The sequence below is a fragment of the Mustela lutreola genome, chromosome 9 (genome assembly GCF_030435805.1).
Source record: "Mustela lutreola isolate mMusLut2 chromosome 9, mMusLut2.pri, whole genome shotgun sequence".
NCBI classification, from domain to species: domain Eukaryota; kingdom Metazoa; phylum Chordata; class Mammalia; order Carnivora; family Mustelidae; genus Mustela; species Mustela lutreola.
Window position 1 is genome coordinate 52,326,284 of NC_081298.1, and position 14,593 is coordinate 52,340,876.

Consider the following 14,593-nt stretch of genomic DNA (forward strand, 5'->3'; position numbering starts at 1 on the left):
CTCCGCACAGGGAGCGGGTGACACTTGTCTTGCCACTGGCCTGCTGTTCCTGTACGGTAGGTGATCCTGCTTCTGGAGCGTTTCCCAACACCAAGGCCAATGGCTCCTTCTCTTCCCCGGGGGCGGCGTGCTGCAGCCTCCCCACACTTGCTCCTGGGGAGCGCTGTGACAGACGTGTGCGACCACGCTTCTCTCTGAGAGGAAGGGATGCTAGGGCAAAGAGTATTTCGCTCCATGCAGGTATCTTCCACCCTGCTGCGGAGACTAGCTCAGGCAAGCAGCAGCAGCATCCCCAAAACCAACTCTGATTTCCCAACGAATGCTGTGCTTTCCCAGGGGAGATGCCCTGCAAAGAGGCTTTCGCTGTATGCGGGATTCTCCCACCGCGAGACTGGGCTCAGGCAAGCAGCAGCAGCCGGCAGAACATTTCTCGGCGAATGCTGTGCTTTCGCAGAGGCTTTGGCTTGGAGCGAACAGCACTTCGCCGCTGCTTCCTCAGCAAGGCTTCAGTCGCATCCGGGAAGAAGAGCTGCGGGAGAGCTGATGCCTCTTTGGCCTTGCTTTCCCGGCCTCCATGTTCGCATCCTGGGTTCACCATGCCAGGCCGAACTAAACAGGCACAGCCACAACCGTGCAGTAGCGTGCGTAGCCTAGGATGGCACTCTATGCACACTACCATCTCCCGGTATAGGCATCGCTTGGCCTTTTACTCTGGTGCACAGGAGGACTCGCGGACTAGGCCATTGCTTTCCCCACATGAAAGGAGAGGTGACAGGATCCCTGCACACCGCCCCGTGCCCTGCATAGGGAGCTTTGGGGGACTGTCCCCTGTCCTTCCCCTTAACCCCGTGCCTCCTCCAAGCTTCCACATCCTGGAGGAAGACGGCATCTGATGGCCAGTTCTTTCTGAGAGTTGTTTCTCGAGTTCAGGGTAGGCGCCTGGTGGCAAGCCCATGTCTCCACCACGGACAGGTGGCCAAGGACCTGCTGTCTCCTTGGGCCCAAAGGCTCAGGACAGGCGTGCTTTCTGCCCAGACTCCTTCCTCAGAGTGGAGCTTTTTTCCCTGCCCTAATCTTCCCCTCGTGTCTCCTCAGCAGCCAGGCTTCCGTCCCTCTGCAGTGACAGACGTGTCCCTTTCCTTAAGGCTCTTTCCACAGGCGCCACCGCGCTTCTCTCTCAGGCAGAGGGGATGCCCAGGCAAAGAGGATTTCGCTCCATGCGGGTTTATTACACGGTGCTGTGGAGAATAGCTCCAGCAAGAAGCAGGCAGAATCCCACACCCTGGACTCTGATTTTCCAAAGAAAACTGTGCTTTCCCAGAGGGGATTCCCCGGCAGAGGGGCTTTCGCTCTATGCGGGTTGCTCCCATCCTGCTGCGAATCTTAGGCTAAGGCAAGCAACAAAAGCAGCCCACAGAACCGACTCTGATTTCCCAGTGACTGCTAAGCTTTCGCAGAGGTTTTCAGCTTGGCGCAAACCGCACTTCGCTGCTGCTTCCTCTGCAAGGCTTTGGTCGTTTGCTCTGTCGCGGCAGGGAAGAAGAGCCGTGGGAGCTGGTGCCTCTTGGGCCTTGCTTTCCCGCGCTCCATGTACGAGCCAGGGGTTCACCTTGCTAAGCCGAACTCAGCAGACACAGTCACAACCCTGCAGCAGCGTGCGTGGCCTAGCATGGCACTCTATGCCTAGTACCATCTCCTGGCGTAGGTAAGGCTTTGCCTTTTGCTCCGCCCTCAGGCAGACTCGGGTCTAGTCCAGTGCCTTCACCACAGGAGGGAGGAGGCGACAGGATCCCTGCACATGGCCCGTGCACTGGGATGGGGAACTGTGGGGGACTGTCTCCCCTCCTTCCCCGGCACACCCCCTGCCACCCAGAACACTGCCACATCTTGGCGGAAGGCGGCATCGGACTGCCCATTTCTCCATGGGGTTGTTTCTGCGAGATCCGAGTATGGCACCTGGGGGCAAGCCTGTATGCCCTTGGGACAGGTGGCCAAGGAATTGCTGTCCCCTTGGGACCAGAGGCACAGGACAGGCCTGCCTTCTGCCCAGACTCCTTCCTCAGAGTGGAGCACGCGCCCATGCCCTAGTCGTCCCCTCATGTCTCCTTAGCAGCCAGGTTTCCATCTCTCCGTACAGGGAGCGGGTGACACTTGTCTTGCCACTGGCCTGCTGTTCTTGCACGGTAGGCGATCCTGCTTCAGGAGCGTTTCCCAACCCCAAGGCCAATGGCTCCTTCTCTTCCCCGGGGGCGGCGTGCTGCAGCCTCCCCACACTTGCTCCTGGGGAGCGCTGTGACAGACGTGTGCGACCACGCTTCTCTCTGAGAGGAAGGGATGCTAGGGCAAAGAGTATTTCGCTCCATGCAGGTATCTTCCACCCTGCTGCGGAGACTAGCTCAGGCAAGCAGCAGCAGCATCCCCAAAACCAACTCTGATTTCCCAACGAATGCTGTGCTTTCCCAGGGGAGATGCCCAGGCAAAGAGGTTTTCGCTGTATGCGGGTTTCTCCCACCGCGAGACTGGGCTCAGGCAAGAAGCAGCAGCCGGCAGAACATTTCTTGGCGAACGCTGTGCTTTCGCAGAGGCTTTAGCTTGGAGCGAACAGCACTTCGCCGCTGCTTCCTCAGCAAGGCTTCAGTCGCATCAGGGAAGAAGAGCTGCGGGAGAGCTGATGCCTCTTGGGCCTTGCTTTCCCGGGCTCCATGTTCGCATCCTGGGTTCACCCTGCCAGGCCGAACTAAGCAGGCACAGCCACAACCGTGCAGTAGCGTGCGTAGCCTAGGATGGCACTCTAGGCACACTACCATCTCCCGGTGTAGGCATCGCTTGGCCTTTTACTCTGGTGCACAGGAGGACTCGCGGACTAGGCCAGTGCTTTCCCCACAGGAAAGGAGAGGTGACAGGATCCCTGCACACCGCCCCGTGCCCTGATTAGGGAGCTTTGGGGGACTGTCCCCTCTCCTTCCCCTTAACCCCGTGCCTCCTCCAAGCTTCCACATCCTGGCGGAAGACGGCATCTGATGGCCAGTTCTTTCTGGGATTTGTTTCTCGACATCAGGTTAGGCGCCTGGTGGCAAGCCCATGTCTCCACCACGGACAGGTGGCCAAGGAGCTGCTGTCTCCTTGGGCCCAAAGGCTCAGGACAGTCGTGCTTTCTGCCCAGACTCCTTCCTCAGTTGGAGCCCTTTCCCCTTCCCTAATCTTCCCCTCGTGTCTCCTCAGCAGCCAGGCTTCCGTCCCTCTGCAGTGACAGACGTGTCCCTTTCCTTAAGGCTCTTTCCACAGGCGCCACCGCGCTTCTCTCTCAGGCAGAGGGGATGCCCAGGCAAAGAGGATTTCGCTCCATGCGGGTTTATTACACTGTGCTGTGGAGAATAGCTCCAGCAAGCAGCAGGCAGAATCCCACACCCTGGACTCTGATTTTCCAAAGAAAACGGTGCTTTCCCAGAGGGGATTCCCCGGCAGAGGGGCTTTCGCTCTATGCGGGTTGCTCCCATCCTGCTGCGAATCTTAGGCTAAGGCAAGCAACAAAAGCAGCCCACAGAACCGACTCTGATTTCCCAGTGACTGCTAAGCTTTCGCAGAGGTTTTCAGCTTGGCGCAAACCGCACTTCGCTGCTGCTTCCTCTGCAAGGCTTTGGTCGTTTGCTCTGTCGCGGCAGGGAAGAAGAGCCGTGGGAGCTGGTGCCTCTTGGGCCTTGCTTTCCCGCGCTCCATGTACGAGCCAGGGGTTCACCTTGCTAAGCCGAACTCAGCAGACACAGTCACAACCCTGCAGCAGCGTGCGTGGCCTAGCATGGCACTCTATGCCTAGTACCATCTCCTGGCGTAGGTAAGGCTTTGCCTTTTGCTCCGCCCTCAGGCAGACTCGGGGTCTAGTCCAGTGCCTTCACCACAGGAGAGAGGAGGCGACAGGATCCCTGCACACGGCCCGTGCACTGGGATGGGGGAACTGTGGGGGACTGTCTCCCCTCCTTCCCCGGCACACCCCCTGCCACCCAGAACACTGCCACATCTTGGCGGAAGGCGGCATCGGACTGCCCATTTCTCCATGGGGTTTTTTCTGCGAGATCCGAGTATGGCACCTGGGGGCAAGCCTGTCTGCCCTTGGGACAGGTGGCCAAGGAGATGCTGTCCCCTTGGGACCAGAGGCACAGGACAGGCCTGCCTTCTTCCCAAACTCCTTCCTCAGAGTGGAGCACGCGCCCATGCCCTAGTCGTCCCCTCATGTCTCCTTAGCAGCCAGGCTTCCATCTCTCCGCACAGGGAGCGGGTGACACTTGTCTTGCCACTGGCCTGCTGTTCTTGCACGGTAGGCGATCCTGCTTCAGGAGCGTTTCCCAACCCCAAGGCCAATGGCTCCTTCTCTTCCCCGGGGGCGGCGTGCTGCAGCCTCCCCACACTTGCTCCTGGGGAGCGCTGTGACAGACGTGTGCGACCACGCTTCTCTCTGAGAAGAAGGGATGCTAGGGCAAAGAGTATTTCGCTCCATGCGGGTATCTTCCACCCTGCTGCGGAGACTAGCTCAGGCAAGCAGCAGCAGCATCCCCAAAACCAACTCTGATTTCCCAACGAATGCTGTGCTTTCCCAGGGGAGATGCCCTGCAAAGAGGCTTTCGCTGTATGCGGGATTCTCCCACCGCGAGACTGGGCTCAGGCAAGCAGCAGCAGCCGGCAGAACATTTCTCGGCGAATGCTGTGCTTTCGCAGAGGCTTTGGCTTGGAGCGAACAGCACTTCGCCGCTGCTTCCTCAGCAAGGCTTCAGTCGCTTCAGGGAAGAAGAGCTGCGGGAGAGCTGATGCCTCTTTGGCCTTGCTTTCCCGGCCTCCATGTTCGCATCCTGGGTTCACCATGCCAGGCCGAACTAAACAGGCACAGCCACAACCGTGCAGTAGCGTGCGTAGCCTAGGATGGCACTCTATGCACACTACCATCTCCCGGTATACGCATCGCTTGGCCTTTTACTCTGGTGCACAGGAGGACTCGCGGACTAGGCCATTGCTTTCCCCACATGAAAGGAGAGGTGACAGGATCCCTGCACACCGCCCCGTGCCCTGCATAGGGAGCTTTGGGGGACTGTCCCCTGTCCTTCCCCTTAACCCCGTGCCTCCTCCAAGCTTCCACATCCTGGAGGAAGACGGCATCTGATGGCCAGTTCTTTCTGAGAGTTGTTTCTCGTGTTCAGGGTAGGCGCCTGGTGGCAAGCCCATGTCTCCACCACGGACAGGTGGCCAAGGAGCTGCTGTCTCCTTGGGCCCAAAGGCTCAGGACAGGCGTGCTTTCTGCCCAGACTCCTTCCTCAGAGTGGAGCTTTTTTCCCTGCCCTAATCTTCCCCTCGTGTCTCCTCAGCAGCCAGGCTTCCGTCCCTCTGCAGTGACAGACGTGTCCCTTTCCTTAAGGCTCTTTCCACAGGCGCCACCGCGCTTCTCTCTCAGGCAGAGGGGATGCCCAGGCAAAGAGGATTTCGCTCCATGCGGGTTTATTACACGGTGCTGTGGAGAATAGCTCCAGCAAGAAGCAGGCAGAATCCCACACCCTGGACTCTGATTTTCCAAAGAAAACTGTGCTTTCCCAGAGGGGATTCCCCGGCAGAGGGGCTTTCGCTCTATGCGGGTTGCTCCCATCCTGCTGCGAATCTTAGGCTAAGGCAAGCAACAAAAGCAGCCCACAGAACCGACTCTGATTTCCCAGTGACTGCTAAGCTTTCGCAGAGGTTTTCAGCTTGGCGCAAACCGCACTTCGCTGCTGCTTCCTCTGCAAGGCTTTGGTCGTTTGCTCTGTCGCGGCAGGGAAGAAGAGCCGTGGGAGCTGGTGCCTCTTGGGCCTTGCTTTCCCGCGCTCCATGTACGAGCCAGGGGTTCACCTTGCTAAGCCGAACTCAGCAGACACAGTCACAACCCTGCAGCAGCGTGCGTGGCCTAGCATGGCACTCTATGCCTAGTACCATCTCCTGGCGTAGGTAAGGCTTTGCCTTTTGCTCCGCCCTCAGGCAGACTCGGGTCTAGTCCAGTGCCTTCACCACAGGAGGGAGGAGGCGACAGGATCCCTGCACATGGCCCGTGCACTGGGATGGGGAACTGTGGGGGACTGTCTCCCCTCCTTCCCCGGCACACCCCCTGCCACCCACAACACTGCCACATCTTGGCGGAAGGCGGCATCGGACTGCCCATTTCTCCATGGGGTTGTTTCTGCGAGATCCGAGTATGGCACCTGGGGGCAAGCCTGTATGCCCTTGGGACAGGTGGCCAAGGAATTGCTGTCCCCTTGGGACCAGAGGCACAGGACAGGCCTGCCTTCTGCCCAGACTCCTTCCTCAGAGTGGAGCACGCGCCCATGCCCTAGTCGTCCCCTCATGTCTCCTTAGCAGCCAGGTTTCCATCTCTCCGTACAGGGAGCGGGTGACACTTGTCTTGCCACTGGCCTGCTGTTCTTGCACGGTAGGCGATCCTGCTTCAGGAGCGTTTCCCAACCCCAAGGCCAATGGCTCCTTCTCTTCCCCGGGGGCGGCGTGCTGCAGCCTCCCCACACTTGCTCCTGGGGAGCGCTGTGACAGACGTGTGCGACCACGCTTCTCTCTGAGAGGAAGGGATGCTAGGGCAAAGAGTATTTCGCTCCATGCAGGTATCTTCCACCCTGCTGCGGAGACTAGCTCAGGCAAGCAGCAGCAGCATCCCCAAAACCAACTCTGATTTCCCAACGAATGCTGTGCTTTCCCAGGGGAGATGCCCAGGCAAAGAGGTTTTCGCTGTATGCGGGTTTCTCCCACCGCGAGACTGGGCTCAGGCAAGAAGCAGCAGCCGGCAGAACATTTCTTGGCGAACGCTGTGCTTTCGCAGAGGCTTTAGCTTGGAGCGAACAGCACTTCGCCGCTGCTTCCTCAGCAAGGCTTCAGTCGCATCAGGGAAGAAGAGCTGCGGGAGAGCTGATGCCTCTTGGGCCTTGCTTTCCCGGGCTCCATGTTCGCATCCTGGGTTCACCCTGCCAGGCCGAACTAAGCAGGCACAGCCACAACCGTGCAGTAACGTGCGTAGCCTAGGATGGCACTCTAGGCACACTACCATCTCCCGGTGTAGGCATCGCTTGGCCTTTTACTCTGGTGCACAGGAGGACTCGCGGACTAGGCCAGTGCTTTCCCCACAGGAAAGGAGAGGTGACAGGATCCCTGCACACCGCCCCGTGCCCTGATTAGGGAGCTTTGGGGGACTGTCCCCTCTCCTTCCCCTTAACCCCGTGCCTCCTCCAAGCTTCCACATCCTGGCGGAAGACGGCATCTGATGGCCAGTTCTTTCTGGGATTTGTTTCTCGACTTCAGGTTAGGCGCCTGGTGGCAAGCCCATGTCTCCACCACGGACAGGTGGCCAAGGAGCTGCTGTCTCCTTGGGCCCAAAGGCTCAGGACAGTCGTGCTTTCTGCCCAGACTCCTTCCTCAGTTGGAGCCCTTTCCCCTTCCCTAATCTTCCCCTCGTGTCTCCTCAGCAGCCAGGCTTCCGTCCCTCTGCAGTGACAGACGTGTCCCTTTCCTTAAGGCTCTTTCCACAGGCGCCACCGCGCTTCTCTCTCAGGCAGAGGGGATGCCCAGGCAAAGAGGATTTCGCTCCATGCGGGTTTATTACACAGTGCTGTGGAGAATAGCTCCAGCAAGCAGCAGGCAGAATCCCACACCCTGGACTCTGATTTTCCAAAGAAAACTGTGCTTTCCCAGAGGGGATTCCCCGGCAGAGGGGCTTTCGCTCTATGCGGGTTGCTCCCATCCTGCTGCGAATCTTAGGCTAAGGCAAGCAACAAAAGCAGCCCACAGAACCGACTCTGATTTCCCAGTGACTGCTAAGCTTTCGCAGAGGTTTTCAGCTTGGCGCAAACCGCACTTCGCTGCTGCTTCCTCTGCAAGGCTTTGGTCGTTTGTTCTGTCGCGGCAGGGAAGAAGAGCCGTGGGAGCTGGTGCCTCTTGGGCCTTGCTTTCCCGCGCTCCATGTACGAGCCAGGGGTTCACCTTGCTAAGCCGAACTCAGCAGACACAGTCACAACCCTGCAGCAGCGTGCGTGGCCTAGCATGGCACTCTATGCCTAGTACCATCTCCTGGCGTAGGTAAGGCTTTGCCTTTTGCTCCGCCCTCAGGCAGACTCGGGGTCTAGGCTTTGATTTAAGCTTTCGCAGAGGTTTTCAGCTTGGTGCAAACCGCACTTCGCTGCTGCTTCCTCTGCAAGGCTTTGGTCGTTTGCTCTGTCGCGGCAGGGAAGAAGAGCCGTGGGAGCTGGTGCCTCTTGGGCCTTGCTTTCCCGCGCTCCAAGTTCGAGCCAGGGGTTCACCTTGCTAAGCCAAGGTGCGTGGCTTAGCATGGCACTCTATGCCTAGTACCATCTCCTGGCGTAGGTAAGCCAAGGTGCGTGGCTTAGCATGGCACTCTATGCCTAGTACCATCTCCTGGCGTAGGTAAGGCTTTGCCTTTTGCTCCGCCCTCAGGCAGACTCGGGGTCTAGGCCAGTGCATTCACCACAGTAGAGAGGAGGCGACAGGATCCCTGCACACGGCCCGTGCACTGGGATGGGGAATTATGGGGGACTGTCTCCCCTCCTTCCCCGGCACACCCCCTTCCACCCACAACACTGCCACATCTTGGCGGAAATCGGCATCGGACTGCCCATTTCTCCATGGGGTTGTTTCTGCGAGTTCCGTGTTTTGCACCTGGGGGCAAGCCTGTCTGCCCTTGAGACAGGTGGCCAAGGAGATGCTGTCCCCTTGGGACCAGAGGCACAGGACAGGCCTGCCTTCTGCCCAGACTCCTTCCTCAGAGTGGAGCACGCGCCCATGCCCTAGTCGTCCCCTCATGTCTCCTTAGCAGCCAGGTTTCCATCTCTCCGCACAGGGAGCTGGTGACACTTGTCTTGCCACTGGCCTGCTGTTCCTGCACGGTAGGCGATCCTGCTTCAGGAGCGTTTCCCAACCCCAAGGCCAATGGCTCCTTCTCTTCCCCGGGGGCGGCGTGCTGCAGCCTCCCCACACTTGCTCCTGGGGAGCGCTGTGACAGACGTGTGCGACCACGCTTCTCTCTGAGAAGAAGGGATGCTAGCGCAAAGAGTATTTCGCTCCATGCAGGTATCTTCCACCCTGCTGCGGAGACTAGCTCAGGCAAGCAGCAGCAGCATCCCCAAAACCAACTCTGATTTCCCAACGAATGCTGTGCTTTCCCAGGGGAGATGCCCTGCAAAGAGGCTTTCGCTGTATGCGGGATTCTCCCACCGCGAGACTGGGCTCAGGCAAGCAGCAGCAGCCGGCAGAACATTTCTTGGCAAACTCTGTGCTTTCGCAGAGGCTTTAGCTTGGAGCGAACAGCACTTCGCCGCTGCTTCCTCAGCAAGGCTTCAGTCGCATCAGGGAAGAAGAGCTGCGGGAGAGCTGATGCCTCTTTGGCCTTGCATTCCCAGCCTCCATGTTCGCATCCTGGGTTCACCATGCCAGGCCGAACTAAGCAGGCACAGCCACAACCGTGCAGTAGCGTGCGTAGCCTAGGATGGCACTCTATGCACACTACCATCTCCCGGTGTAGGCATCGCTTGGCCTTTTACTCTGGTGCACAGGAGGACTCGCGGACTAGGCCATTGCTTTCCCCACATGAAAGGAGAGGTGACAGGATCCCTGCACACCGCCCCGTGCCCTGCATAGGGAGCTTTGGGGGACTGTCCCCTGTCCTTCCCCTTAACCCCGTGCCTCCTCCAAGCTTCCACATCCTGGAGGAAGACGGCATCTGATGGCCAGTTCTTTCTGAGAGTTGTTTCTCGAGTTCAGGGTAGGCGCCTGGTGGCAAGCCCATGTCTCCACCACGGACAGGTGGCCAAGGACCTGCTGTCTCCTTGGGCCCAAAGGCTCAGGACAGGCGTGCTTTCTGCCCAGACTCCTTCCTCAGAGTGGAGCTTTTTTCCCTGCCCTAATCTTCCCCTCGTGTCTCCTCAGCAGCCAGGCTTCCGTCCCTCTGCAGTGACAGACGTGTCCCTTTCCTTAAGGCTCTTTCCACAGGCGCCACCGCGCTTCTCTCTCAGGCAGAGGGGATGCCCAGGCAAAGAGGATTTCGCTCCATGCGGGTTTATTACACGGTGCTGTGGAGAATAGCTCCAGCAAGAAGCAGGCAGAATCCCACACCCTGGACTCTGATTTTCCAAAGAAAACTGTGCTTTCCCAGAGGGGATTCCCCGGCAGAGGGGCTTTCGCTCTATGCGGGTTGCTCCCATCCTGCTGCGAATCTTAGGCTAAGGCAAGCAACAAAAGCAGCCCACAGAACCGACTCTGATTTCCCAGTGACTGCTAAGCTTTCGCAGAGGTTTTCAGCTTGGCGCAAACCGCACTTCGCTGCTGCTTCCTCTGCAAGGCTTTGGTCGTTTGCTCTGTCGCGGCAGGGAAGAAGAGCCGTGGGAGCTGGTGCCTCTTGGGCCTTGCTTTCCCGCGCTCCATGTACGAGCCAGGGGTTCACCTTGCTAAGCCGAACTCAGCAGACACAGTCACAACCCTGCAGCAGCGTGCGTGGCCTAGCATGGCACTCTATGCCTAGTACCATCTCCTGGCGTAGGTAAGGCTTTGCCTTTTGCTCCGCCCTCAGGCAGACTCGGGTCTAGTCCAGTGCCTTCACCACAGGAGGGAGGAGGCGACAGGATCCCTGCACATGGCCCGTGCACTGGGATGGGGAACTGTGGGGGACTGTCTCCCCTCCTTCCCCGGCACACCCCCTGCCACCCAGAACACTGCCACATCTTGGCGGAAGGCGGCATCGGACTGCCCATTTCTCCATGGGGTTGTTTCTGCGAGATCCGAGTATGGCACCTGGGGGCAAGCCTGTATGCCCTTGGGACAGGTGGCCAAGGAATTGCTGTCCCCTTGGGACCAGAGGCACAGGACAGGCCTGCCTTCTGCCCAGACTCCTTCCTCAGAGTGGAGCACGCGCCCATGCCCTAGTCGTCCCCTCATGTCTCCTTAGCAGCCAGGTTTCCATCTCTCCGTACAGGGAGCGGGTGACACTTGTCTTGCCACTGGCCTGCTGTTCTTGCACGGTAGGCGATCCTGCTTCAGGAGCGTTTCCCAACCCCAAGGCCAATGGCTCCTTCTCTTCCCCGGGGGCGGCGTGCTGCAGCCTCCCCACACTTGCTCCTGGGGAGCGCTGTGACAGACGTGTGCGACCACGCTTCTCTCTGAGAGGAAGGGATGCTAGGGCAAAGAGTATTTCGCTCCATGCAGGTATCTTCCACCCTGCTGCGGAGACTAGCTCAGGCAAGCAGCAGCAGCATCCCCAAAACCAACTCTGATTTCCCAACGAATGCTGTGCTTTCCCAGGGGAGATGCCCAGGCAAAGAGGTTTTCGCTGTATGCGGGTTTCTCCCACCGCGAGACTGGGCTCAGGCAAGAAGCAGCAGCCGGCAGAACATTTCTTGGCGAACGCTGTGCTTTCGCAGAGGCTTTAGCTTGGAGCGAACAGCACTTCGCCGCTGCTTCCTCAGCAAGGCTTCAGTCGCATCAGGGAAGAAGAGCTGCGGGAGAGCTGATGCCTCTTGGGCCTTGCTTTCCCGGGCTCCATGTTCGCATCCTGGGTTCACCCTGCCAGGCCGAACTAAGCAGGCACAGCCACAACCGTGCAGTAGCGTGCGTAGCCTAGGATGGCACTCTAGGCACACTACCATCTCCCGGTGTAGGCATCGCTTGGCCTTTTACTCTGGTGCACAGGAGGACTCGCGGACTAGGCCAGTGCTTTCCCCACAGGAAAGGAGAGGTGACAGCATCCCTGCACACCGCCCCGTGCCCTGATTAGGGAGCTTTGGGGGACTGTCCCCTCTCCTTCCCCTTAACCCCGTGCCTCCTCCAAGCTTCCACATCCTGGCGGAAGACGGCATCTGATGGCCAGTTCTTTCTGGGATTTGTTTCTCGACTTCAGGTTAGGCGCCTGGTGGCAAGCCCATGTCTCCACCACGGACAGGTGGCCAAGGAGCTGCTGTCTCCTTGGGCCCAAAGGCTCAGGACAGTCGTGCTTTCTGCCCAGACTCCTTCCTCAGTTGGAGCCCTTTCCCCTTCCCTAATCTTCCCCTCGTGTCTCCTCAGCAGCCAGGCTTCCGTCCCTCTGCAGTGACAGACGTGTCCCTTTCCTTAAGGCTCTTTCCACAGGCGCCACCGCGCTTCTCTCTCAGGCAGAGGGGATGCCCAGGCAAAGAGGATTTCGCTCCATGCGGGTTTATTACACAGTGCTGTGGAGAATAGCTCCAGCAAGCAGCAGGCAGAATCCCACACCCTGGACTCTGATTTTCCAAAGAAAACTGTGCTTTCCCAGAGGGGATTCCCCGGCAGAGGGGCTTTCGCTCTATGCGGGTTGCTCCCATCCTGCTGCGAATCTTAGGCTAAGGCAAGCAACAAAAGCAGCCCACAGAACCGACTCTGATTTCCCAGTGACTGCTAAGCTTTCGCAGAGGTTTTCAGCTTGGCGCAAACCGCACTTCGCTGCTGCTTCCTCTGCAAGGCTTTGGTCGTTTGTTCTGTCGCGGCAGGGAAGAAGAGCCGTGGGAGCTGGTGCCTCTTGGGCCTTGCTTTCCCGCGCTCCATGTACGAGCCAGGGGTTCACCTTGCTAAGCCGAACTCAGCAGACACAGTCACAACCCTGCAGCAGCGTGCGTGGCCTAGCATGGCACTCTATGCCTAGTACCATCTCCTGGCGTAGGTAAGGCTTTGCCTTTTGCTCCGCCCTCAGGCAGACTCGGGGTCTAGTCCAGTGCCTTCAACACAGGAGAGAGGAGGCGACAGGATCCCTGCACACGGCCCGTGCACTGGGATGGGGAACTGTGGGGGACTGTCTCCCCTCCTTCCCCGGCACACCCCCTGCCACCCACAACACTGCCACATCTTGGCGGAAGGCGGCATCGGACTGCCCATTTCTCCATGGGGTTTTTTCTGCGAGATCCGAGTATGGCACCTGGGGGCAAGCCTGTCTGCCCTTGGGACAGGTGGCCAAGGAGATGCTGTCCCCTTGGGACCAGAGGCACAGGACAGGCCTGCCTTCTGCCCAGACTCCTTCCTCAGAGTGGAGCACGCGCCCATGCCCTAGTCGTCCCCTCATGTCTCCTTAGCAGCCAGGCTTCCATCTCTCCGCACAGGGAGCGGGTGACACTTGTCTTGCCACTGGCCTGCTGTTCTTGCACGGTAGGCGATCCTGCTTCAGGAGCGTTTCCCAACCCCAAGGCCAATGGCTCCTTCTCTTCCCCGGGGGCGGCGTGCTGCAGCCTCCCCACACTTGCTCCTGGGGAGCGCTGTGACAGACGTGTGCGACCACGCTTCTCTCTGAGAAGAAGGGATGCTAGGGCAAAGAGTATTTCGCTCCATGCGGGTATCTTCCACCCTGCTGCGGAGACTAGCTCAGGCAAGCAGCAGCAGCATCCCCAAAACCAACTCTGATTTCCCAACGAATGCTGTGCTTTCCCAGGGGAGATGCCCTGCAAAGAGGCTTTCGCTGTATGCGGGATTCTCCCACCGCGAGACTGGGCTCAGGCAAGCAGCAGCAGCCGGCAGAACATTTCTCGGCGAATGCTGTGCTTTCGCAGAGGCTTTGGCTTGGAGCGAACAGCACTTCGCCGCTGCTTCCTCAGCAAGGCTTCAGTCGCATCAGGGAAGAAGAGCTGCGGGAGAGCTGATGCCTCTTTGGCCTTGCTTTCCCGGCCTCCATGTTCGCATCCTGGGTTCACCATGCCAGGCCGAACTAAACAGGCACAGCCACAACCGTGCAGTAGCGTGCGTAGCCTAGGATGGCACTCTATGCACACTACCATCTCCCGGTATAGGCATCGCTTGGCCTTTTACTCTGGTGCACAGGAGGACTCGCGGACTAGGCCATTGCTTTCCCCACATGAAAGGAGAGGTGACAGGATCCCTGCACACCGCCCCGTGCCCTGCATAGGGAGCTTTGGGGGACTGTCCCCTGTCCTTCCCCTTAACCCCGTGCCTCCTCCAAGCTTCCACATCCTGGAGGAAGACGGCATCTGATGGCCAGTTCTTTCTGAGAGTTGTTTCTCGAGTTCAGGGTAGGCGCCTGGTGGCAAGCCCATGTCTCCACCACGGACAGGTGGCCAAGGAGCTGCTGTCTCCTTGGGCCCAAAGGCTCAGGACAGGCGTGCTTTCTGCCCAGACTCCTTCCTCAGAGTGGAGCTTTTTTCCCTGCCCTAATCTTCCCCTCGTGTCTCCTCAGCAGCCAGGCTTCCGTCCCTCTGCAGTGACAGACGTGTCCCTTTCCTTAAGGCTCTTTCCACAGGCGCCACCGCGCTTCTCTCTCAGGCAGAGGGGATGCCCAGGCAAAGAGGATTTCGCTCCATGCGGGTTTATTACACGGTGCTGTGGAGAATAGCTCCAGCAAGAAGCAGGCAGAATCCCACACCCTGGACTCTGATTTTCCAAAGAAAACTGTGCTTTCCCAGAGGGGATTCCCCGGCAGAGGGGCTTTCGCTCTATGCGGGTTGCTCCCATCCTGCTGCGAATCTTAGGCTAAGGCAAGCAACAAAAGCAGCCCACAGAACCGACTCTGATTTCCCAGTGACTGCTAAGCTTTCGCAGAGGTTTTCAGCTTGGCGCAAACCGC